We start from the raw sequence: 25,745 nt of genomic DNA, 5'->3' as shown, positions 1-25,745 counted from the left end.
TTTTTTTTACTGATCCTATGAACTTAGGTAATCTCTAATAACCCAACAAATAACAGAGAAGATAGTGGCAATTCATTATTGCAACATATCAGTGGTAAATAGACAGCTGATTTATGCACAAAACCCGATGATGATGATATCCTTCTGCTCTCTGTTCTAGTTTAAAAAAAAAATCTGTGAGTAAGCTAATTTTACTGGAACGTTTCAAAAGGCTGTTCCTGTAAATATATTACTCTATACAGAAATAGAGGAAGTGATGTTGGTTGGCTCTGCTTATTGAAATATTGTGCAAACACAGTCAGTACTCGCTAATACATTGTGTGGCCGTAGTAAAGCCAGCAGTACTCCATGAGGCACGGGAGTTTTACACTAGAGTGTGATGCTGTATTTTCAACCTAGATGTTTGTGCACTTGTGTACTTACTTTATGTGGAGTCGGGGAGCAGGCTGAGAAGAGCTAGGCTTTAATTACCTCATCGCTATCTATATACATGAGTTATTCTTCTCCGTTGTCTCGTTACGTTAAGTGCGTGAGACAGCAATTGAAGAACAAACCTCAAACTTGTCCTTTGCTTCTTAAGCCAAAAAGCACTTTGGCAGCTCCTGCAGCCACCGTGATTGCATCTCCCTGTATGTTTGTCATTCAGTGTATGGGGGTGGCACAGGGAAAAAGGAGAGGTTCTTCGTCGTAGTGTAACCTTCTGCCTTGAGAAATAGCTTGTGGTGTCCCCATGGATACTTTCCTCCTCCTTTTATTCTCGCTGGAGGATCCACCTCCACGACTTCGCAAGTTTCTGCTGGTGCCCTGGAGCCTTCTAACTCAGTTTCTGCTATAGAACAAAAAAGTATTTTTCTTTTTGAAACACAGCTTCCCCTGCCTTCGTTGCTGTGCAGGGCAGGGAAGAGGAGGTCTATGCTGCTGCTATAGCCTATGGGAACAACCTGGGTGGTGGAGGTGCTACAGGTGCTACACCTGTAGGAGAGACTCCCGAGTAGGTAAGGCCAGGCAGTTTGGGTCCAGTGAGAGCAGCTGGCCTCCTTGTCTGCTGCTCAGCGCAGCTCCCGGCTTGACAGCCCTGAGGACTGTGTTGTCACTGTCATCCTGGGGCTAGGAGCAGTGGCAGAGGATGGTGCGGAGTCACCATGTGCCCAGCACGGATTTAGTAAGGCTTATAGTAATCCTGGCAGGATCCATGCTAACCCTGAGCGGTCAGACATCACCGCGCATTCATGTCCCTGGCCCTGCAGCTCCGGCCACACAGTGCTGTGCTTACACCAAGAAACGTGCTGCTGAGCTGGTCCTGGTGCTTCTGCATCTGGAAGAACTGCCCTGAGCGCTCGAGTTGCTGGCCATTACCTCTGTGCAAAAGCTTCCTCCTTCTAGTCTGCTGCTGTGCAGGTCTGTGTCCTGATCAAGTGTGATAACGAAATGAGGGCATGCATTCACACGTGCACATATTTTAGCCTCTTTCCTTTTTTTAATTTGGAATACTAGCGTGCATTTGTCTCTTTTCCCAGTATATCTGCTATGCATCAAACTAACACTTCTTCTTCGTGATCTTGAGTGTCTCATCTCACAAGAAATGAATCAGCACTGCTCCTCCTGTGGGAGGGTTCTTCAGGGGGATTTAAATCACTGATTTCAATAGTGACTAAAATCAGCAAGCAGGAAAACTTTATTAAAATAATCAGCTTCTAAATCTTGTTTTGCATTTATTATTTTTAGTTATTGTCCTTAAAGAAGGGAATGCTTTCATTACTGGAAATAATTTTATATATCTTTTTTTAAAGTTGGACTACATTGTATTGCTACAGATGTTCTACCAGTAATCTGGTCCAACATAGATTTCCGTGGGCCTCTAATTTTTCTATATTTTATTTTAATCAGTGGTGTGTTTTCTGTTCACTGTTTACTAGATTATATTTTTGCATGTGACTTGTATCAGGCTACATTCACATGAAAATAAACATTCAGCAAAAATGCACAGAAAGGAGATTTTGAAACATTTCTGTCACATAACTAAATGCTTCCTTAAAATAGGAGCTGGGAAATAGGAGTGGAAAAAAGAAAAAAAAAAACCAACTCGTTTTGCATTAAAATAAAGCCATTTTTAACAGGAACAGTTAATTGTAGTTATAAAGTCTTTTTTTTTTTTTTTTTTTTTTTTGGTGCAGTATGTTAGAGAGTTTGGGGGCTCATAAATCCTGAAGTCTTGCACAACACGTCTGTTAAGAAATTATTTGAACTCCTATTTTCTTACTTTTACAACTTCCAATTCCTTTCTCCTGTTTGAGCTAAGTATTTAACTCAGCCTGCTGAGGGCACTGAAATGAAGACGATACCCTTTCTGGCCTGGCAGAAGAGACTGCTGCTGCAAGCTGATGTAGGATGTTGGTCAGGCCTGGTTTATGAAGTATAGTCAGTAACTGTGGTCAGTTCCAAGGTTTGATTTTCTTTGAGACTTCACTAGCAAAAACACATCCTTGTTGAAATGTTACTTAAAAAAAATTAATTCAAATGATTTTGATAGATACAGTATTTGAAAGTAATATGGATTGTCACAGCCTAGTTTAAAGTATGTCTTGATTTATGTACATGAATGAATGAGAGAGGAGTCACTTACTTTTATTAGTGTGTATGCAGAAGGTAGTGACCTAGCTCCACTGTGCCCAGAGGGAGAGAAGAGGGTTGTATAGCCAACTGAGGAGAGGAACAGGTTTTGGAGCTTTGCCGTTGTGTTCCCAGTCATGTTCTTGGATCTTGCAAAAGCGACTCTTTCAAATTCATCCAGTTGTAAACGAGGAAGTGAGACTGAGCACTGCTGAGAGATTTTAGGAATATAGTTAGTAATTTTGTCTTCTGATGTGCTACACCTACATAATCTCTCCCAGGAAAAGGTGAGTGAAGTGCTACTTCACAGTTTCATGCCACTGTCCCTTCAGGACTGCAGCAATGGCTGTTGGTCCCATGGCGGGCAGCAAGCTCAAGGCACATGTGGATCAAGTGTGATAACACCCATCACTTGTGGAGTCTGTTGGTTTTCTTCTCAGGGAGCTTTGCAAATATGAGCTGGAAGTAAAGATACTACACAAACTCATTTTCTCTCTCCAGTGTGTGTATGAAAGGCCAATTCCTGGAAACTGAGGAAAGAATCAAAGACATGGTGCTGAGATAAATCTTCAGCAATGTGCATGAGCAGAAGATCAGGTGGTTCCCCCTCTTCCATCTCAGCCATGACTTCTTTTGCTGCGCAAACTTCCTGGCATTGCTCCTGGTCACAGTTCACGCAGGGGGAGAAGTTATTGCTCCTGGCGTGTGCTGTGCCGGTTAACTCTTAGCTGCATGAACTCTATGCTCTATCACTTACGCCTTTGCTGTCTACTCTCCTAGCTCCACACCCGTCCTCAGCTGCCTTTGATGCAGGGTGTCACCCTCACCTAGTTGTGTCTTGCATCTTGGGTTAGATGGATGAGTGCGTCTGATGGCTCCTTTTGAAAGCAGATGTGCAGAAATCTGTATATTGCCAGGGGGCTGTGGCCGAGAGATGTTGGAACCTTTTTGCAGAACTATCAGTAAAGGTTTGTCATCGATTTGTCACTGTTCAGCAGCCTCAGTGCTGAGGGCCTGAGAGCCGCATGGTGGGAGTTACATAGGTGCAGCACTTTGTCCAGACAGAGGACGAGGGAGTACTTGCTGAGCCTGTGTCTGAGTTTTGATCACAATTTGTTGCTAATTGTCTTTGGGTTAGCAGGCGCTCTGTGTCCACATGCAAATTGTGCAGTGCATTTCAGGAATTGCCTGCAGAATGTGTAGAAGGACTCGCATCATGAGTTACAAGAAAATCAGAGCCCAGAGAGTGTGAAAACCAGCAGTAAAAAGGGTATAAGGATGTTTCTGCGTGGCCCAGACCCTTCAAGGGGTAATGAAAAGATTAGACTGTGAAAAAAAAAGTTGTGCATCAGCTTCCATGAATCCTATGCATTTATTTTTTTTTTAAACAGATTGCCAGTGGAAGCTGTAATCAGGAGTATGTTTGTTTATAGAGCTACAAGGGGGAGGCCAACACAGTGATTTGTGGTTGCAGACTGATTCACTGCTGCTGCAGCCAGTGAATGGTGGGCAGGGTGGGGTGGATTTTGGGAGCACAAGAGACACTAACTGCAGGCAGCTAAGAGGGACCTTCCACGAACGAGTGAAGAAAGCAGTTCCTCTGCCGGCAGACCAGAAAATGGAAGTAGCAGCTAGCAAAGCCTCTAGACAAGATTAAAACTGACAGGAAATGAAAACTAACTTCACTGTTTTACTTACAGGCTGACCGCCCTCCCCCTTTGCTAATGCTCGCTGTGTCCGTAGGAGAGCAGCGGTTCCTCTACCTACTTCTTGGAAGGTGCACACTCGGGTTAGACCAGTGCGTGACCAAAGTGCAGAGCCAAGCTCTGCTGTCAGTGGGGCTGCATCAGCCTTGGCTCTCAGTCCAGCTTTATTTTAGACACGCAGTTACTGTCATTATCTCCATAAAGCTGCATTTGAAAGCAAGGACGTGTGTAAGGAAGGAAAGTACGGCTCTTTCCTCTCTCTCTCTCTCTCTCTCTCTCTCCCCCCCCCCCCCCCCCCCTGCCTGTTAATCTGTTACAACAGATCTGTTGCTGTGCAGTGTGTTAGGCTCAGCAACTGCTCTTCCTCAGCATACCTGCCAACTTTTGAAATCTATAAATAAGGATGTTTGGAGCGGGGGGAATAGACACACCTTCTAACTCCATTGAAATACTTGGACACAACACGCTTATTTTGGCAGGGCAGATTGGGAAAAATTAAAAATATATAATTTTTTTTTTAGCTAGAATATAGGGACTGTCTCTCCCAAATAGAACAGCTGGCATATATATGTGGCTAAAGCAGATTTGCCTAGATTTATACTAGTCATGCTACGAGCTGCACTAAAAGAAAATGAAACAAGTCGTCTTTCATCACCCTCAAATGCAGACCTTTGCCAAGGTTTGTTTCTTAGAAATTAGATGAACCTGATGAAGCAGAATCTTGTGTCTAAAAATAAAGCATTTCACTTTCCATCTTGCCCCTTGCAGGCAGGGTGTAATTTTACCTCAGCCAAGAAGTGAGATGAAAGGCGATTTGAGCTTTGCCTTATGTCTCTTTCCTCTTCTGAGCTTGTGACAGAGGGCCGTCGTCTTTCCTGAACAGGTTCAAAAGTGCAGGGAATAGGGATCCTGACAGTGAAGAACCACCACTGCAGGTCGTTTATGTGGTCAGGGCAGCAGCTGCATTTTGCAGGTAATGTGGCCTTGCGTTTGACTGTATGGTTTCTGCTACCCAAGAACGTGGTACTTGGTCTCTTGGGGCTAAACGTTCTGCCCTTGAAGCAAAACGGGGTTTGCAATCCTGAACGAAAAGATGGCACTTTGAACCTGTGTTTTGCAAAGCCACCCGAGCTGCAGGTATACGGGAGCATGGCTCCACAAATAGCCCCAGTTGCCCTTTTGGCTTCTCCAGACGCGTGTGAGCTGTGCGGCTGCGGCTGCCTCCTGGCTCTGCAGGTGCATGTTGGGGAGGCAGAACGGGGCCGGGGGGGCCACAGTGCTTCATCCTCCTGCCCTCGGCGCCCATCAGGAAGGCAGAGTCTGACTAGCAGGAACAGAGAAGCTGGCTGTCGGCCAGGTTGAATGCCATGATCCCACTGACAGCTTCCTTCCCCCTTCTCTTCCTCCCCACCCCACTGCCTGAGCGGTTTGGAGGGTGGTGTCCCAGGGCGCTTGTCAGGGTGTGTGTGTGTGTTGCTTTGCCTTTCTGTGCTTTTTTGCATGTGGATCTGTCTGCACCTGTTTGCCTGCTGCTTTTCTGACCTCCGTGCTCGGCGTTCTTTGATTGATGGGTTCACAAGCGTACGAGCCAGCGCGTGGCAGCTTGGCACGGCCGTTTTGTTAGAGCAAAGGAGGCCTCTGTCCTGCAGGGTTGTTTTAGTAAAGACATGTCCCATCTGCTGCTTCTTATCACCCTTTTTATCTGTGCTGCTGACTCATGCAGTGTGGTCTGCTCAGCTCTCCATTGCAGTCACATCACACTTTGAGTTACCTTTACTATGATTCACGCTTGTTTTTTCACTTGGCAAGTGTCAAGGAAAAAACAACCCAGTCTTGTCCCTTTCTCATGTGTTCTGTCCTATCCTGCCCTTTACCCCCAAGTCTTGTCCTTCTGCCATAATCTTGTCCTCTCACTCAAGTGAACCGCCTGTAACTAAGTTTTAAGCTGTGTAATTTTGTCTTTTCATGGCATCTCTGTACTGTGCACCTGAGGCTAGTGAGATTGCCAGGCCTGTCCTAAAATACTTCCATTCCTCTTCTTGCCTTCACAGATGTGTTTGGTGGAGTGTTTTTTTTTTATTTTTTTCTCTCTATTTAATGAAAAAGTATGTTTATTAATGTTTTGGTGTGAAATTTTGCACTGGGACATGTGCACCTTTCATATCTTGGTACGTAGTATATGCACACAGTCCAAAGCCTCTTGCCTTCAAATTTGTCTGCGTGTTGGGCTAATGAGACCACAGCTTCAGAAGACTTGTGCTGAGGTTTCCCTTGCTTGCTCTTGGCCTTTACTTCCAGAACCAGCTCGTAGGCCAAGGTGTGCATCCTGCATAGACAGTCAGTAACTCGGAACACCAAGCTTGAAATCCCCTCTTGAAATGCTAGTGTCTTGTTTCCAGGTTGAAAAGGACAATCGGGTTGTGTTACTGAAGGCTTGGTATTTCCTTGCTTCAGGTGAGGGAAATTTTGCCAGTGATTTCTTTGTGGACAGATTTGTGCCCCTTTGGCCCTTTTCAGTGCTGAGATTCCTAAATCCTTTTCAAAGGAGAGCCTAGTGTATGCTCCACTGAGGACAGGTCATTAACAAAGGTGGTTGTATGGTTAAACTGATGCTGAGTTCTGTATCTTACTGTCCTGAGCCCTTGGTCATGTCAAACTTGAGCTAAAACTGGCAGTCTGGTTGAAATCTGTTTGCCTTGAATAACCGTTGTGGAATTGGGCTTGTATCTTGCTGTTGTGATAACTATTTTGATATCATAAAAATTGGCCTAGAAACAAAGGACAGAAATTCTAGGAAAAAGTTTTAGAACAGCAAGTGGGGGGAATGCCAGATCTTTTTATTTAAAAAAAAAAAGTTTTCCTCATATTCTTCTGACAAAACACTGGGAAGGTTTAGATTGCTGCGTGAATTTTCTTTTCTAGGAACAAAGCTGGACTTTTTTTTTAATTGGGACACACAAATTATAAAAATGTACATCTGTCTCTTAGACTTGTGTGTAGAAAACCCTTTTTAATGTTAAATGTATAACATTTTTTTGGACCAAGCTGCTTAAAACTTTTCCAAAGGATAAGTGCATTGTAGATTTATCTGTGCCCTTGGACGTAGCCTTTGAAGCAGCACCACCTAATTGAGCAGACTCTCCAGTCCCATCTCAGCTCTCTTGAGATGGAGAAAAGTCCTTTCTGTAACCTTTCTGCAGGGGGTCCTGTTGGGTAGAGACTTGGTAGCTTCTTTCCGTGGAAGGCACCAGACCATGTCTCAGCATTTCCGTGGTGGTGTATGTGCTGAACAGTGGCTTGGATGGATTGAGCCCTTTGCAGCTAGCAGCTTGGCCTGAAAATATCAGGGCATATGCGGTGAGTGCAGAAGCTTCACCCTTTCAAGCTTGTGGGACTGGCCAGCTGTTGGCTTTGGTCTCTGGGCAGGTATGTCATGTCTTCTCCCATTCCCGTCTCTCCTCGCTATTTAGCTTGAAAACTTCATAGTTCTGTGAATTGCTGTTGCTGGGTGTCCCTGGTGGTGTTCTGCCAAGCTTTGTTGATCCCTCGTGTAAATAAATGGGGCTAATCATGATCGTAAGCAAAATATTCCATTGTTTCTGAGAAGCATCTTGTTTTCCTGTGAGCCTGAAGTGATATGCTCCACAACTCTGAACCACAAATGTACAGCCCTCCTGCCCAATGCTTGGCATCTAAGTAGGAAATGGGGGTTGCTTCTTCGAGTCCTCGACCCTTGGAGGTTTTGTCTTTGCGAGAACATGACAGCAGACAGTATGTATGTATGGTGCTGTCCCTGACTTGCTGCAAATGGTGCTGAGGTACGTCATGGGCACGCGACGTGGTGCAAAGGAGATCGGTGTTTATCGATGGAGATCCGTGTGCCTCGCAGTCACGCGCCGTGGCTGCACCCTTGGGAAAGACGGTGGCGTGTGGAGACTTCTCCATTTTCTGGCTTCACTCAGGGCGTGAGGGAGGAAGTGTGGGTGTCCAGGCGGCCGGTGCCATGCCCTCCTGCTGGTTACTGCTGGGCGTCTCTCGCCTCAGTGAGAGCAAGGTGCAGCACCTCCTGCCTCGGGACACTGGGCAAGATCGGTACAGGCTTAGGTTTACTCCGTGGCTCGTTTTACCCATATGCAAAATAGATGTGTAATGATACCTGCCTTTGTTGTGGAATTGAGGCTTAATTAATTAATTAATTGATGTTCGCTAAATGCCCTGAGATCCAAGAATCACTGCATATGCCCCAGAGCAGCAGCAACAACACTTTGAGGCTGGAGAACCAGCTCCTTTCTCATGATGAGGTTTCCCAAAAGGAGAGGCTCCGGCCCCTCCCTCCCCGGCTCATCTCCTGTTTTTTGGATGAAGTGGTGCCGCGCTGCTCATTAATTGTATGGCTTGCTCCTTCTGAATAAATACATAAATAAATAAATAAACAAACAAACTGATGTACTTAATGCAGTCAGCACATAGGGCACTTGCCAAAAGAATTTCACAAAGCAGCAGAGCTGAGTTGCCAAATGTCATGTCTTTTATATAAAGCATTCTTCAGGAAGCAAAGTTGCACAGGGGGGAAAAAAAAAAGTAAATGTTATAAAAACTCTCACTGCAGTAAGAAACATTTTCTTCCCCCACAGGGAGATTGCCTGGGCCATGTCATGGTAGGATCAAGGGAGTCTATTTTTTATTTAATCTTAAAGGCCCCTCTCTCATTTCTTTTCTGCAGTGCCCATCCCAAGTAGTAACTCTTTACTGTGCTGGCTTGCAGAACTCCCATTAGATTAGTATTCAAAAGCAGGGTTGTGGGATGGTCATCTTGTATGTGAAAATATTTGCCAGTGGGTTTTGGGTGGATAGAGGCTGTTCAAACAGCGTCAGTGCAAAGCCAATGGAGCCTTTTTTTTTCTTTTTCTTGCAGGCAGTGTGGGGGAGGCAACAAAACTTCAACATCAAAAAATAAGACTGTGTGTTGTAAATGCACACGAATGTGTTTTTATTGAGAAAGCTTATGTGTACAGTTTATATGTTTAGGTGTGTCTATGATTAGGTGTGCATTGTGTCACCTTGCCGGGCATGAGCTGCACTGGTTCGGCCCTGGCTCTCCCCTGACGGGTGGAGTTTGGTGTGGGATCTGCTGTGTTCAGAAGGGCTCGCTATCAACCCCCACTTGAACCGGACCCCATGACTTGCTGTGGGCTTGCAGGAGCCAAGGCAAGAGGTGCTCTGGGGTGAGGCGGCCCTGCTGCGTTTCCCCAGGGGCGAAGGATGCTGGAGGATGGGTGGGTGTGAGCAGGCAGCAGGCTGGATTGGGCATTTTGGGGGTCAGCGTTGTGGCCCGTGGGCTGTAGGCTGGGAATGGGTGTCCTGGGTAGCTGGGCTGAGCAGCGAGTGGGGTTTTGCCCAGTTTTAGGGCCCTGCGGGGGTTCCGACAGCAACAGGCTGCTGTTGCTCAGCTCACCGGGCTGCTTTTTGGTAAAGCCGTGGGAGGATGAGTTTTGGAAATCACTCTGTGTAGACTCATAGCATTGCTTCTGTTTATCCATGTACTCCCAGTTCCTATCTCGGGGCGGTTCTTACAGCTCCAGAGGCCAGAATTTTTTCCTCTAAATTAAAGCTTTGTTTTGGCAGCGTGTTGTGTGTAAGTGCCTGCCCTCCCTACGGCGCTCTCAGTGCTGTGCACTCACCAGTTGACTTTTTAAGCCGTGTGTGCGCTTGCAACATAAACGTGCTTAGTTGAATTGGTATCAATAACAGAGAATTCGAGATATGCTGAAATTTACAGGACAGCGTTGTTACTGATTTTCTGAACTTTGCCCCTCTACAGTGTTTTAGCTCACAGGAGTATTTAATCTAATAGCATAATGTGAGATCATTTTCGGCAGTAACGCAGCCTCACAACACAGTCTTTGCATGCTATAGCTGCAAACTTGACAGAATACAAATTTATATATAATACTGTTCCTATCTGTATCCGTCACAATTCATTTGAACTTCCATCAGGGTTACTACTTGGCATTGTAGAATAATTAACACAGTATGCATTAGCAGTATGTTAATTTGTCCTACGTTTTGTCAGGAACAAATCAGCACCAATAAGCTGATGGGCAGCAAGAGCTTCTGCTTTTGGATTCTTAAAGCCTGTATTGCAACAACCCAGTAACTCATTGGCAATGAGTCTTTTTAAGTTAGCAGAGTTAAATAATTTTAACATGTGAAAAAAGCCTTCATTTTTCTTTCCCCTTCCTTTTTCCAGGAGGGAAATTTGAATTCTTTGTAGTGAAAAGCCCATATCTCTGAGTGTAGTATTGGTGGGGAAGTCCTCACCACACAGTTCGTTGTGACAAGTGCTGGCGTTTCTTCCGAGTTGTGCTGTGTCAGAAACAGGGACTCTTTAGTCATACTTTTTCTTCCTCCTTGTAATTACACAGTTCTGAAGTCCTGCTCCTCTCCTTCGGTTGCAGGCACTGAAATTTTCACTGCTGCTGGTGTGAGTCCTCACCCACATGTCTTGTGTTGTGTACTGAGCTAATGAGCAAGGAAGGAAAGCCAATTAACACGCTAGTGCTCAGACTTTGGTGTACATGATGTCTTTAAATGTAGAGTGCAAGTGTTGTAACATAATTCCCAGATCGGAAGAAAAGTGTTCTGAACAGCAATTTCTGGTATGTATTTGTATGACCAGTGCAGTGAGACTGTGAATCAATGTGGTGTGTATTATACTTATATAATTTTAGATTAATTTCTCAATTAATAAGTCACATAGTCCTTGGAATATATGAAAGTGAAAATGATATTTGCACAAAGAAAGAGAACATGATATACTTCCATTTATACTTAAGCACAGATGGTGTGGTGATGAGCATGGGGAGAGCCTGCATCGGTCAGAGTTACACTAACCTAAGTTTGCCATGCGCTCTCTCCCTCTCATGTTCCCTCTTGCTTACTTGTAGGATTTTTTTCCTTCTTTATTTTTAATTGTGGATTTATTTATCTTCTTAGCATTTTTCTTACATTGTCAATATAGCAGTGTTTGTTCAGCTCAGACCAGGAGAGGTATTCGGTTTTGCAGCTGACATTTATTTACAGGGTCACCTTTTAGTCTGTGTGTTAGATTGCCATTCCTTATGGACAATATTTCACGACCAATGTAACTTACTAGCTAAGAGATCCCATAGAAAATCATCTCTTTCTCTGAGTCCCCAGTAAAAGGCAGATGGAGGCTTGCTTTGGGCATTATGTTATCAGTTATTCTGGAGCTTACATCATTATTTGAGACATAAGAAACCTCCAAGAACACATCTGGTTGAAGGTTTTCTAGTAGTGTACTACTGTTACTGAGGAGTGTAGCTTAGCTTATGTGGATGGTTTTGAATGGATGGGGCTTTGAGCAACCTGATCTAGTGAAAGATGTCCCTGCCCATGGCAGGGAAGGGGTTGTAATAGATGATCTTTAGACATCCCTTCCAACTCAAACTATTCTGTGGTTTTGTGGATCTCTTAAGTTTTTAATACTATTTTTCTCCAGTGCAAGGATCTCCTTTGCATATTCCCAGTCCTTACTCCTTTACTATTAGGAGCAGAGGGTACTGTGTCTTTGAATGTTTTGACACTCATTGCTTTAGTTCTTGAGTCATGACTTACGTAAGTATCTTGAGTAGGTTTCAGGTTGCTATTTAGAGGTGATGATATGCTTCTCACAGAGATACCATGGAGGCAAGGAGCTTTAGGCATCGATTGTCTTGCGTTCTTTGTCCTTTTCTCATGATTTTTGATACTTTTTTGCTTGTATGAACAGTCATGAAAGACAAAAGAGGAGAAAATGGATTCTTGGAAAACGTGTGTCCTTAAATGGAGATGTAGGCTTGTAAATAGTTATATTCAGATTTTAAATTTTGCTCATTATCAAAGTGATTGAAAAAGAACGGAAAAATCACTAGGTATCTCCAGGTGAGTGACCTCTTGAATATGAGACCATTCCTGTTAAGGTGCTCAAATATGAATGGAGGAAATGTAAGTCCAGGTGCTCAGGTTTGAACAGTTTATGTAACATTATTAAAAGGGGAAGTGGAAAGAGGAAGAGTTGTGAGGTAAGGAACAAGTAATACGGTGGCTTGTGGGGAAGCATTAGATATTAAAAAACAGTTACTCTAGGCTTAAACATTTTCAGCTTTTAAAAATTTCAACTTCCTGCACCATTTTATTTGACTTTTTGTTGTGATCTTCAGGCTTCCCCTTCTTTACTTTTCTTTACAGTTCTGTAAGCTAGAAACCTAAGGGGGGGACAGCAAGAGAGAGTGAACGTGACTTAAGAGTGTCACATTATCATTAATGTGGTGGGAGGGAGGGGAGATAAATTTGTGAATTATACCATGAAAAAAAGTTCAGAACCTGGAACCACTCCAGACCATGGGAGATCCTGTAAAGTTTCATGCCTTGTTTGTGTAAGATGGTCAGAAGGTTATTTTTTTCTCATCTCTGAAAGAAAACTGACTCCAGACCTACTTGAAATCTTGTGGGATTTGCTAAAAATCATGGGAATTGGTGACAAAAGTCCAGCGTGAATGCATCAGTTAACTGTAGGTAGATGATTGTTTTGGCTCTCTGTCTTAATACTTCTAAACTTACTTCCATTAAAATTCTTGCTGTTAGACTTGTAAAACGTCTTTAGAGTTTTCATAAGGATTCTTGAAATTATCTGTAGGAAAAATATTAGGACCGTGTTCTTAATGAAAATTTTTTTGGATTGTTTACGTAAACTATCTGTATGTATATTCAGCAGAAGGGCAAAACACTTCTCATCATGAGGATTTTGTTTTGTTCGGTAGATTTCTTGTCAAATAGGAATGTGGATTTGGGACATACTGTGACTTTGTCCTGATACTGTGCACGTGTGGGATACCTGTTTGACTTGTGAGTGAAATACTGTGTATGGTTGTAGGAGGAATTATGTTCAGCATTTTAAGGAGTCTATAATGTACAAGCCTGATCTTTAACATGCTTCTTTCTGTTTATTATGGGGGGGGACATTGCTCTGTGGTACTAGAACAACTTCCAGTTTTTTGGTAGTAGTAGTGATCTTTGCTTGCCTTGCTACAAATGTGCTGAGTGAGTGGGCTTTTCAGGGATGAGATTTACTGCTTACTTTAGCAAGTTCTGCAAACAATATCTGACTTCATAATTTTGTGTTCTGCTTGTAATTGCACGTTACTTCTTTTTGGTAATGCCTTCAGAACTTCTCAGTTCATTATCAACTCTCAGAACATAATTTAAGGAATAATGCGTATCCTGACTGGTCGTAATGAGGCTGAAATTCCATCTTGGGCTTCTGGTGTCATCACAGAACCGGGATGGAATTACGGCTTTAATTTATGTACTATGGGGGATACATTATTTATTACCGTGCATTAGAAAATGATTAATCTCTGCTTGTGTTGCAAGGCTATCCTACTGCTCCGAGTCCCCAGGAAGTGCTGAGGCATTGCAGAACTTCTTGTGCGGATTACAGCTTTACGAAGCTGCCAAAAAGACCATTGCATTATTCAAAAACGGCTAGAGGTGATGAAAATTTATGAAGCCATTATGGGGTTTTTCCTAACTAGTAGAATTCCTACAAGGCTTTGGTTTGCTAAGCCTAAGCATTTCCTTACCGTTAGTCCATTTCAAATGTTTTATTATTTCACCTAAAGCCATGATCAGATAAACAGGCTGAGGAGCACTGTGTTTTGAGGACCCTGATTCAACAAAGCACTTTAACCATAGTCAAGCTCCACTGAAGATAACGGAAATTAATCATGTGCTTAATTGGTTTGCTGAATCAGTTCTTTAATTTCTACTTCTTTGGTTAAGTGAATGCTTTATACTAGTACAGAAGTATTACAAAAAATAAAATAGTCTCACCATCTAAGGTGGTATTTTTATCTAAGGCCCTGATGACATGTATAAACCACTCAGGTTTCAGTCTTGTGGGTTATATTGTCACCAGAAGCTCTGACTAATGATACAGTGAAGTCTTACAAATGATGGTTTGGTATAGTATGACCAAATGACTTTTTTTTGTTTGTTTTAGTATTGTTATATGTTTAAGAAAAAAAAGAAGAGGGAAAGTCACAGTGCCTACTGACTAATTGGACCTAGTGGGGAAGTGTTATCCTGGATTTAACTTGGGTGGCCATGTTATAAATCACAGATGTGGAATCTAAAACCCAGTGACAAAGCTGATAATCCTTGAGGTGTAAGAATCTTGAAGCTGGTGTAGAGAAAGACGTATGAAACACGCCAGCAGCTCTCCCCCATGCAAAATTAAAATGATTGTCATTTTTGCAGGGAACACCGTGGGAATCAGAATTAGACATCCACCCCTTTTCAGTTTGAGAGCTGAAGAGATGGCTGCAGTTTCTATGCAGACTTTCAGCCCGCTGGAGCTGTATAAATAGATCACTGGTGCTGTGCAGATCTGTGCAGGACCAATCACCGTTCCCTTCTACATCACGAGGAGAGGCAGAAGAGCAGTCCTCTGCAGCTACCTGTCTCGTGCCACTCATACTGAACGGTTAGGTTGGGACTTCTAGGGACAAAAAGGCTTGCTCAGATGATGCTCTGAGCTCTGAAGGAGTCAGGCATGAGGCTTATGCAGATTTAGGCTAATTTTTTAAAGCCTCATTCGGATCTTAAATGGGACATGGCATTTGTGCTAGCTTTCTGAATGAGTTACAGCCTTGGGCGAATCGAGTATCACGTGAATCAAGATATTATATCACATCAACAGAGAGGAAACCAGCTGTTCAGCATTGGGGGAATTGTTTAATTGTGTAATGATAGATATGTGAGACTGGAAATAAATACTGAGCAGCATGAATTTTATATATACACCAGAATTTCTTACTTTTCTGCCTGCTAATTCTCTGCAAGTAGTATTGCCAGTTTTGTGTAGGGAGGGACTTCGCTCTAAGTTTGATATGAGAGGTAGAAATGAGAATAAATGTAAAAGTTTAAGGGTGGATTTCTCAAGGTTCTTAAGCTGCCTGTCTCTCCTGGTGCTTGTAGGGCAAATTATGTAGAGCCATCACAGTCCAGAAGAGTTGGAGCCTGCTCCTGGTAGTAATGGGTGACACCCTGGATATACATTTCCGCACGCATGCAGAGGACCAAATCCTCAGTGCTCCTCTTTGTGAGGAGCATCAGCTCAAAAGCAAGCTGGAGGAGAGGGAAGAGAAAGAATGACAGTAGATTTTAACATAGTACTGGGGTCCAATAGCTTCTTGGCATAGATGCCCAACTCTGGGAAATGAGTCTTAAGGTAGCATTGTTGTACACGTAGGAAAGTGTACCAGCCACTCCTTCCTCTGCAAGTGCTTCCCTCTTTCTTACCTTGCCTGCAGAGGTAAACTGGAGAGATGTGGCTCTGCTCACTCTGGTGCAGGGTTAGAGCCGGTCCAAGGTTTGTTCTTCAGAGCATGAGCTGTTTTATCACCCCAGTTTTCTTTTAAGATCCGTAAAGATTGGGTAGTCTCCTTGTGCTGTGCTGACACGTGGGGCTGGGTTGTGCCTGCCTTGGTGTTCTGTGTGAGCTTGCGGGGTTGTGTAATTGCAAGTTTGCTGTCATACAATGAATGGCTGATGGCATAATTTGTATTTTCAAAATACATAAGCAGCTCAGCCTAATCAGGTGGTGTGGTAAATATTTCCAGGAGATAAAAACAAAGTATTAGGGCAGGGAACGGAGTTACAAACTTCCTTTAATGAGCTGCATATTGTTTGATCATGTTTTTTCATATACATGAGCTTCTGCATGCCAAATTCTAGTAATAATTGGCAGCTACTTCACAGTCCTGGAGAAATAACATTATAAATACTGGAAACAGTCAGAATGAGTGGATGTGTCAGTTTGCCTTTCAGACTACTGTGACTAACAGGTGATTAGTACAAATAGTAGAAGGCCCATTTATCCTGCTGCTTGCTCCTGGAAATACAAAGAGAGGGAGAGCTGGGGGAGCAGAGGGGATGTGTTCAGCTCCTCCAGACAGTTAACAGCGGTACCGCTGACTGGCTTGGATTACACTTCTGGCTGTGTGAGTGTTTAATTTGCAAATCTGAGCAGTCCTGCTCACTTACTGAAGCCCCTGAAGTTAAGCACATAAATTATTTGGGGCCTGAAGGAGCCTCGTTGGCTCATTCTGGAGAGTTTGCAGCAAAACCTTATGATGCAGGAAAACCCCCAAATTACAAGTCTTCTCCTGCTTCCAGTGGGTGGCTCGTGATATTGGTGGGATATGAAGTGGAGTGAATCCATGTCCATTTGTTCATGTATGCCAGTAATCTTCAATGCTCCAAAAGGATGCAGTAAATTGAAATATCTTGTGTTTTTGTGTGCAGATCAGCTGCCATTATTTTTCAAAGGCACAAATTCTAAATAGCAAATGTTAATTTAAGGTATATGGAAAGCACTTCTGAAAAAATACTCAAAGGAGAGTAAAGGATTTTTTTTTTTTAATTAAACATTTTTCTACAGTACAAATGTGTCAGTGCTCAGTGAAAATCACACTCATTGGAAGCTGGGAGAGCAGGGGGAAGAGTTCACTCTTTCACAATGAAGAACAGTTTGTTTTTAATGATAATGAGAAGATGCCGATAATAACTGTGAAAAGGCCTAGGAAAGTGTTACAGTCACAGGTGGATGAAATCTTTCTATAGAGTTTGCATGTCTTTCTGAAAATACTATGCTGCAAATTTTTGAGCTCGATGCTACCCACTTGTATGCAACGGAAGAATGATTTCCACTATGGAGGGGGTTCTAGGCTGAAATTGTATGGCCTGTCATGTGGATTAGCATAAGCCTAAAGGAGCATAATGGTCCTTGTCGACTTCCAAAATCTCTTAGTTTTTGCTTAAAGCCCTAAGTTGATTAATCTCGTTTATATTACATTTAAATATATACCTATATCTTGAGGCATGTGCATTTTAGCATAAAATATGAGCGCGGGGACTAGTACAAGGAGGTGTGTTTGTAGCTTTTTACACATTGCTCTTCTTCTTTTAAAGAAATTATGTAATGATCGTTGGCTTTTTTAGTAATATACCAGTTAGTGAAAGCGGGATGTTGTCTATTTTGCCCATTTAAAATTAAGTTGTGCAGTTGGTTTCCGTGCAAGCCTTGGTCATCCTGCAGAGACTGTCTGAAGGGTTACTTTCATTTTCTGCAGGACGGTGATGTTGGGAAAGTTACGAGGTGTTGCAGTCGCTAGCTGTAGGCACTGAAGAGAAACCCTAGGTGTAAGATTGAGGAATGTTGGAAAAGACAGTATAGTATTAAAATTCACAGTGGTTGGTGGTGGAAAATGAAACTATTGAGTGCTAGCTTTGTCATGAAAAATATTTGCAAGTTGAAAGCAGTTTCGTCCTAGGTCTGAATAAATGCTGGAGAGATTAGACTGCACTGCAGCCCACGTTAGTACATGTGTGTGTATGTAAAGAGGTACAATATCCTGAATAAGCTAGAGGTTTGTTTTTTTTTTCTGTTTACATACTCTGTTCAGCAAAATTATTAAGACATATGTTGCCATATGCAGCATTATGAATGTTCAATAAACTCAGCTTTGTTCCTGACGTTGTCATTATCTGTCTTATATTATGATTCACGTTAAGGAAAAATACCTTGTTTCGATCCTTCAGGGGAAAAACCCTTTCTCTATTTCACCTCTCCCCAAAAATCCCAGACACCTACTTGTCCTGTGTCATCTGAAGCAGATTTGAATCTGTTATCTGTACCTAAATCTACAGATACACTTTTCCTGTCTTGCATAGGAGCAAAATTTTGTCCCACTTTCTGTAGTTGCAATATAGTAATATCACAAACAAGTCACAGTGGTAAACTGAATGTATTAAAGAAATGGGACAGAGGAAAGATTTAATTCCCCAGAAAATATACCTAATATTATTCATAAGCAGAATGCAATTCACAGTAAGTAAAAGTAAAGCTGTGTTTCAAACCAGCATAAATAAAATAAACCTCCCTGGGCAAGGCTGTGCTTGGATTTGATACTAATGAATCTTGCAGAACTGGCACTGCACTTCTGAGTTTTAACATCAGATCCATTTGTTTACCTTTCTTACCAATCCAACATAATTTTTCATGGGCCAACACTGGTATTTTAGTTTGTTTTCTTTCTGGAGCGTGCTATCTCTCTCTTAAGTCTCCCTGCAGTAACGTTGGGATCCACTGGCCAGCTCCAGTGAAATTTAACAGACGTGTTGAGATCACGAACTCCTTGAACTCCTAGCAGTTTTATGAAACAAGCAGTTGGATATAGGACAGCGACAGAAATTAGTGACCTTTCTGAAGGAAAGGCTTGCCCGTGTTACAACAGATGTGAGAGCACAACAAGGCACGAGCCGTTGCAAGTGCTCCCAGTGCAGGGCAGCTTTGCTCAGAGCGTGTGTCTTACTGTGCGTGGGGTCACCTACCCATGAGAGACAAAGCTACAAGAAACCAGCCTTCATGGACTCCACTGCTTATGGGACTACTTGGTATTTTAAGGAGGGAGAATATCCTAACTCCCTTTACTTCTCCCAGACTTTCCTAATAAATGTAGTATTTTTACATTTCCAGCTTTCCTCTGCTCTAGACTAACAGCACATTCACTCTTGTTTCCCACGTTCTGCAGGAGGCAAATGGAGCCTGGGAGAGACAAAGTGATGTGACCAGGGCTATATGGGAGGCATGACACGGGGCTGGCCTGTGCAGCTGAGCTGGGAGGTTAGAGCCTAACCCACAGGACCACTCATCTTTTATCCTGTGTGTAGAGTCACTAGTGAGTGTGGTTTAAACGCACAGATCAGTCACTGAAGGTCCTAGACCTTCTCAGATTGGCTCTCGAAAATGCAAGATGAGGAGTTAGGCACAAAGCTGCGCTGTCTTAAAAATTAACCGTGTTAGAAACCATGTCTCTGGCTGATTTAATACATAGAAACAATTATCTTCGAAGGAAATGAACACAGATCCACAATGCTTTGAAGAGAGAGGACAAACAGCATGGTAGCAGTCGTGACAGGGCCCAGCTTCCCCTGCTGACTTTGTCCTTTTCATTCATGAAAAGGTGCAATGACTGTCATATTACTTGAATTAGTTATGAAAAATTTCAAAATTTTGGGGGTCTTTTTAAGGATATTTTGAAAGAGAACATAAGATCCACTGTGACAAAAAATACCAGAGGATATTTGACATAAGCTCACCTGACAACACAGTCACCTTAAAAAATTACTACTGCCTAAAATTTTCTGCTGTTTTTACAACTAATGTGTAAAGTTTATTATTTTTCATGGGGTTCAGTGGGGGAAAGGTAGTACTTTTTTCTGTCTTTTTATCCAGTTTGTTTTACTTTTTCCTTTCTATAACCATTCTTTACTATTTTGGTGCAAGACGAAGAGCAAGTATTTTAATGAGTAGCAGAACTCATAAAACTACAGAAATCAGGTTAGTTATTGTAGCTGAAACTTCTTTGATCTATTCTCTCTTCTTTACATTGTTCATTCAAGATGCTCTGGCTTCTATCACTATTATACTGTTGCAATGTTACAGTAGAGTATAATAATACCATCTTCTTATTTGGTGGCGTAAAGATGAATGACAGCAGAATATTTGATTTTTATGATTATGCCTACTTTAGCAAGTAGTGTGAGCCAACTGGAGAGTATCTGTATAGTGAAAAACTTGGTGCTGGGATCCTGAGGTTCACACCAGGCACATTTCGGGGTTACTTTTACTTCTGAGCAGTCTGGTGCCCCTAACTGCATGCTCTGGAGAACATGATGCTTCTAGTTTAGTTCCTCCCAAGAGGGATTCAGTTCGTGTGTTCCAGGACCACCCCACAGTGCAACCACAACCCCAGGTAGGACAGATTATCTGGAGACTTGCTTCGAAAGCTACGTGCCTGATCTGAACAAAAGCAGTAAGGTAGCCATGCCCTATAGGGGCCTTGTGGGATGAAGGGATGGAAAGAAAGGTGAATTTCAGTGATCTGGTCTTGTAGCTGTACCAGTTAGTAAAACATGTCATAGTTTTTCTTCCTTATGTTCTTTCTTCCCTTTTCTTCGTAGTTACTACTGAAAGAGGAAGGTTGGTGTAAGTAGGCCTTAGAGAAGGAAGGCTGTTTTGAGAAGTTAGAAGAAATCTTATACTGAAAGAAGGATTGTGTCTCCTTTAAGGAGCTTATACAATGCCAAGTGCACATTAGATGCTTAACCAGTAATGGCCCACGTCTAGCAGTTTGTGCTTGACTTGCTGACAGGAGTGTGTGCCGCTGGAGGCAGTGCTCATGCCCTTTTATTAAAGAGGGCGGTCAGATACTGCACTGAACTGAGGCTATTGGCCATTGTAAGGCACTGGCTGGGCATCCTTTATTTAAAGATTTGTAGGCTTTTTTTTGATGTGTGTCCCGAGGCAGAGAAGGAACATATGGTATGGTGAGATGTAATGTCATATTACTGCTGGCATGACTTGGAAAAATATATGATGTTACCTTAGAGAGTAGGTGTGAGAGCCAGTCTGGCAGATGTGACAGTCCTGCTTTCTGGATCTGATGGTTGGCAACCTGAAGAGCCTATTACCAAACCCAGTACTTGCTGAGGTGCTCATGTTATGATTTGTGCTGAAGAAAAGGAAGTAGAAGTAGAGACCACAGAAGTGGTAGTACAATTGTTTTTTTTTTAAAAAAAAGGTCTGGACAAGTAGACTTACACAAAAGCTTCATCTTTATCAGTGTCCTGTCTCTCCTTGATTGAAAGAGTAGGTTTGGCTACAAAACCCAACCAGCTTTTGTAGCCAGCTAACTCACTGAATCCAGGCAGAGGACCACATTTGTTCCTCTGCCTGGGAGATTTTAGTTGCTGGCCAAGCTGCTGGCGTAGTATTGCTGATCTCAAAAAGTAAGACCAAACTACAGTGGTGCCGAGCTGGTTGTGGCTTAGTCAGATTTCTGTTCTAAAAAAAGCTTATGGTCAGGCCTCCAAAGTTTCCTGCAATGAAGGTCACCACAGGTTTCTGCTGAAGCGTCCTGTACTCTGTGGCACTGGAGATATGTAAATGTATAAAGGAATATTAATTGTTCAATCTTTCTACACAGCAGCAAATAACCACATCTCAAAATCCAACCTCATATAGCTAGAAGGTAGGTGAGGTGAGCAAGTAAAGCAGAAGGTAATAGGAAAGAATAACAGACTCATCTATGCCAAAGAACATGAAATTTCTTCTTTTTTCTAGAGCCCTTCATTTGAAGAACCCAGAATGTATCTGGACATTGCTAATCATGCCATACTTCATTTCCTGAACAGCTCTTTCTAAACTAGAAAGTGCCCTTCAGCAGAGAGACACACTCACCTGTTGCTTTGCATGAGCAAAACATTGAAGTTTTACAAAAGGATGTTACTGTCGAGACCAGCTCGACCAGTGAGAGAGCGGGTGGATGGTATTCAGCTCTGGTTTTCAGCAGCCAGGAGCCGAGGAGAGTTGCTCCTTGGTGAGCTCAGGCGGTCGTATGGCAGGGGTCATATGGCAGTGTCCCCTCCCATAGAACGAGGCCGCTGGCTTGACATGCAGTCAGTCTCCCTCAGGCCTCGTGCTGTGTCCAGACGCTGGGATAAGGAGGCGCTTAGGAGGGCGCCAGGGAGAGTCTGAGGTCAGTGCCTGGCGAGGCTGGGGTGATTACGACTTGGAAAGACTTAACACCCCTCTGGGTGAGTGGGAGAGCGTGGCTCTGCGTCACCTTTTCATGATAAACGGGCTGTGTCCAAGGCACAGGGGCAGTGAGTGAGGGCTGGCAGCCCTAGCTCCAGAAATCGTGCGATAAAGTCACTCTCAGCTGTTAAGAAAAGAGAGGACTTTATGGTGTTTGTGCTTACGAGCAGAAGGCAAGAAAAAGAGTAATACCAAGTGGGAACATGTGCCTGAGGCTGACAGGTCCTAGGCAGAGGCAAGGGAGGGCAGCAGGACCGTTTCTGTGGGACTGGGGAAAAGAGTCCCTGTCCCCATGACAGGAGGTGCGCAGAGATCCCGGTGCCACCATTTCTTCATCCTTCATAGCTAGTCCCAAAATGAGATTGTGTTTTAGCAAACCTCTTTGCTCTGCTCTGGCCTTGGCTTCGACCTGTCATGAGTGATAGTACCATGGTGGTTTTGTCCAGGTCCACCCCAGAACTGCTTGCCCTGAGGACAGCGGGGGATGCTGGCAGTCCCATGTGTTGCCCAGGCTTTGAGGTGGACAAGCCTGCCCAAATCCAAAAATATGAGCCAAGTCTTTCTCTGTAGTTTGTCCTGGGGTTTAATTTCTTTCTTTACTTGATTCTTTGTTTCCACTGCTGTGGTTTTTCATGGGTTTTGATCAGAGTCGAGTCATGCTAACATAGCGAACATACAAGTTGACTAGGATGGGAAATCAGCTCAGTCTACTCAGGTCCATCGTCCTTTTGAGAGAGGCACCACTGTGAAATGAAGGAAGGCTGGGGAAAAGGAGGTGTCCCACTGGTGGCGTTTTGTCAGGCTGCTACTCTTGTGATATTTGAGATTTTCATAAGGTCCCAGGCTGCCAAAGGAAGGGGTATTGTCTATCTTGGCTTTCATTGAAAAGCAAAATATTTCTGCCTTCTGAGTACAGACCAGCACAGCACCTGTTTTGTTCCTGTGGCTCCAAAGCCAGACGGCAGAGAAAAAGGCCCCGTGATTTTGGTTGAGTCTCATAGCTTTTAAGGGAAGTACTGCATTTTGGGGAGATGTGAGCTGATTGACCTACATTTAATTCTTGTGTGTTAGCAGTACAACATGCTGCAGGTGTGATATGCCGCTGTTTTCAGGGGGCCCTGGGTGAATTTGGCTTCTTTGCATCCGGCAGGGTTAACACGGGGTGTACGGGGGAGGAGGAAGGGGGATTTGTGCTTCAGAGTGAGCCTTCATTTGTCTCCGCTGGGGGCTAGAGAAGCCAAGCACCACCTCATTTATTGCGCTGGGAAGAATGAAAGAGCTGACAAAATACTCCTTTAATTTGTTTGAAGCTGCATTTGTTTCTCCAGAAGGGGGAGAGTGAAATAGTTGAATGTTGGGAGGAATGTGCTTAGTTCAGGACTGTCCTTCCTCCCTGACTTGAGCCCAGACACTACAGAGAAAAATCAAGACATTTAGAAATGGGCTGTCAAATGTTCTCGCATGTATTTTTGCCAAGTCTAGCATGTTGAGTGAGGCTTCATACATGCGACTGAATAGTTCTGTATTAAGAGGTCGCAGTTGTTCTTGATACAATTCAGGTTACTGAGCAAATATTGTAAATGCACAGAGGTGAAAGCCATGAGTGGACAGTGACTGGAGGAAGAGCAGAGGTGCATATGGCAGGCCTGCTGCTTCTTTCTGATTGTGAAATTTGGCTCACAGTATCATGATATAGCAAAAAAAAAAAAAAAAAGGAAGACAGAAACAGTTTAAAGTGTTTTTGTTACACTGTGTTTTTGTTGTTTCATTGTGTACTGTATAAATTGTTACCCTTTTTTTAGAAAACCAGAAAATTTCCTCCATTACAGTTCAATCTCTTTTCATGTGGCAAACCCTGATTTGCTGCTCCTGTTTCTGTAAGGATCAGATGGGTAATGGAAGCTGTGCAGCAAATTAATGCATGCTACTCGAGATAGTAAAATGCATGGCTACAATAGGCCTTTTTCAGCAGCTGTAAAGCTGTTATGTGACTACAGTGAATCCATTCAGTCTCCCCCACGCTTGCTGGGAGCACCCAGGAGAAGGGAGTCGTACTAGTGAAATGACTATCCAGCAAAACAGTTTGAGGGACGTGCTGATGACTCACTCCTCATTTTGGTTTACAGGGTCTTTTTCTGTGGACGTGAAGTTTCAGCCTCACATGAGTTAAGAGATCTGTAACTTTGTACACGTTACCAGATTATCCACTAAATCAGCGTGGGTGTTCTGTTCCTCACATCAGCGCTCTGGTATGGGGGAATACTGCTCTCTTTGCTGTAGAGGGGGGGGAAACTGAGGCATGGGAAAATTGGGGTTAAATGGCAATGTGCGTTAGGAGCCAAACTCACACTTTAGTTTCACTGTAGAAGCTCAAGTGTCATTCAGAGCTATTTCAGCTCTTCAGGAAGTGTCACATAGCATTTGCCCATAGGTCATGCAAAAAGCCTGGAAGATAGCTGGGAATCTGTCTCTCAAACAATATTATTTGTCTCTTTAAACAGAGCATTAAAAATGTAAGTGTGTAAGTGAGAGCAGGAGGATTTTATGCTGATTTTGATCTTAAAATAGAATCCCCGGCCACCTTGTATTTGAGTCAGAGAAAAAAATGAGAGGCAGAACCTAGTTGATTCAGCGGGGTGACACTCCATAAAATAATACCTTTAACAGTTTTTCTTAAATTAAGACTGTTTTCTAGCTGGCATGAGTCATGGACAGAGTGTCCTCATTTCACTTCGAACTTCCAGCCTTCTCTGGATTTGTGTCACAGCTTTAGGGGGCTTTGTCCTCTTCCTGCAAGTCTGTAGGCTTGGCTGTTGCAGCCTTTATGCACATGGAGTGAGAGCAGGCTCCCTGAAGCAAGCAGCAACACCGCGTAAGCGAGAAGCAACATGGTGGAGTGGGGGAGCAGGGTAATTTAAACGGAATCTTTTGGATTTGTTTGTACCATAAGCAGCTTCAGGGGGTGGTAACATATCTGCAGCCTCTGTGCAGATGTCAAGGGAAGCCCACTTTCCCCCTTATTTGTGTGTTGGTCTTTGCTCTGAGTTTTGGGTTGTTTTCTCCAGAGGTTGCGTGTGGGAATAAACCGCGATGTAGAAAGCTTTACTTTTCGAATTTCTGACTGCTTCTGGAAAAGTTGTATTTTCTCAAGTATGTGCAGCCACAGAAGGTTGTGGATAATATCTTTGTTTCTTAATTAAAAGCAATGGAAAATATTTTTCAGAGCTGCCTGTTTGTCCTAGCTGAGGAAGAAAACCAAAGCAGTCTGGCTTACGTGCACACAAGGTCAAATCCTCCTCTTTGTTGTGTTGTGAAAGTTTGTTGGCTTCAATGGGGATAGTCACAGGTGTAGCCCCGGGAATGGTTTGTCTCTCAGGCTTTTTACAGAGCAAAAATTAATATAGCTGTTGGTCCTAAAAATTGTTTGTAGAGAAATAACTGGGATGCCTGTAATCCAGAGGGGCCATGCAAATGCAAGACCGTGCTCTCAGAGGGAAAGTGAACTCTACACTGGCTGGCAGCATTTGCTTCTCATAGCCAGGGGATTTTCCTGCTGACAGAGCCTGGTTTGGAGGCTTACATACCCAGCCAGCTCCTGGCCTGCCTTGCTGCAGGTACAGGAGAGGGAGGAGGGTAAAACGGGGGTGGTGAGAAAGCGTTCTGGTAGCAGCACTCGCTGGAAATTCAAAACCCTTCAGCCCTTT

The 25,745-nt window shown here is 43.3% G+C and overlaps 1 protein-coding gene across 10 annotated transcripts in view; it reads left to right on the top strand.

Moving 5' to 3' along the window:
- ATXN1 (ataxin 1) overlaps positions 1-25,745 on the top strand; it is a 377,565-nt gene that overhangs the window by 192,415 nt on the left and 159,405 nt on the right. The window lies entirely within an intron of this gene.

The sequence above is a fragment of the Nyctibius grandis genome, chromosome 3, assembly GCF_013368605.1.
Source record: "Nyctibius grandis isolate bNycGra1 chromosome 3, bNycGra1.pri, whole genome shotgun sequence".
Classification (NCBI taxonomy): domain Eukaryota; kingdom Metazoa; phylum Chordata; class Aves; order Nyctibiiformes; family Nyctibiidae; genus Nyctibius; species Nyctibius grandis.
Note: the sequence above shows the minus strand (reverse complement) of the source record. Positions and strands in the feature narration are given on the sequence as shown.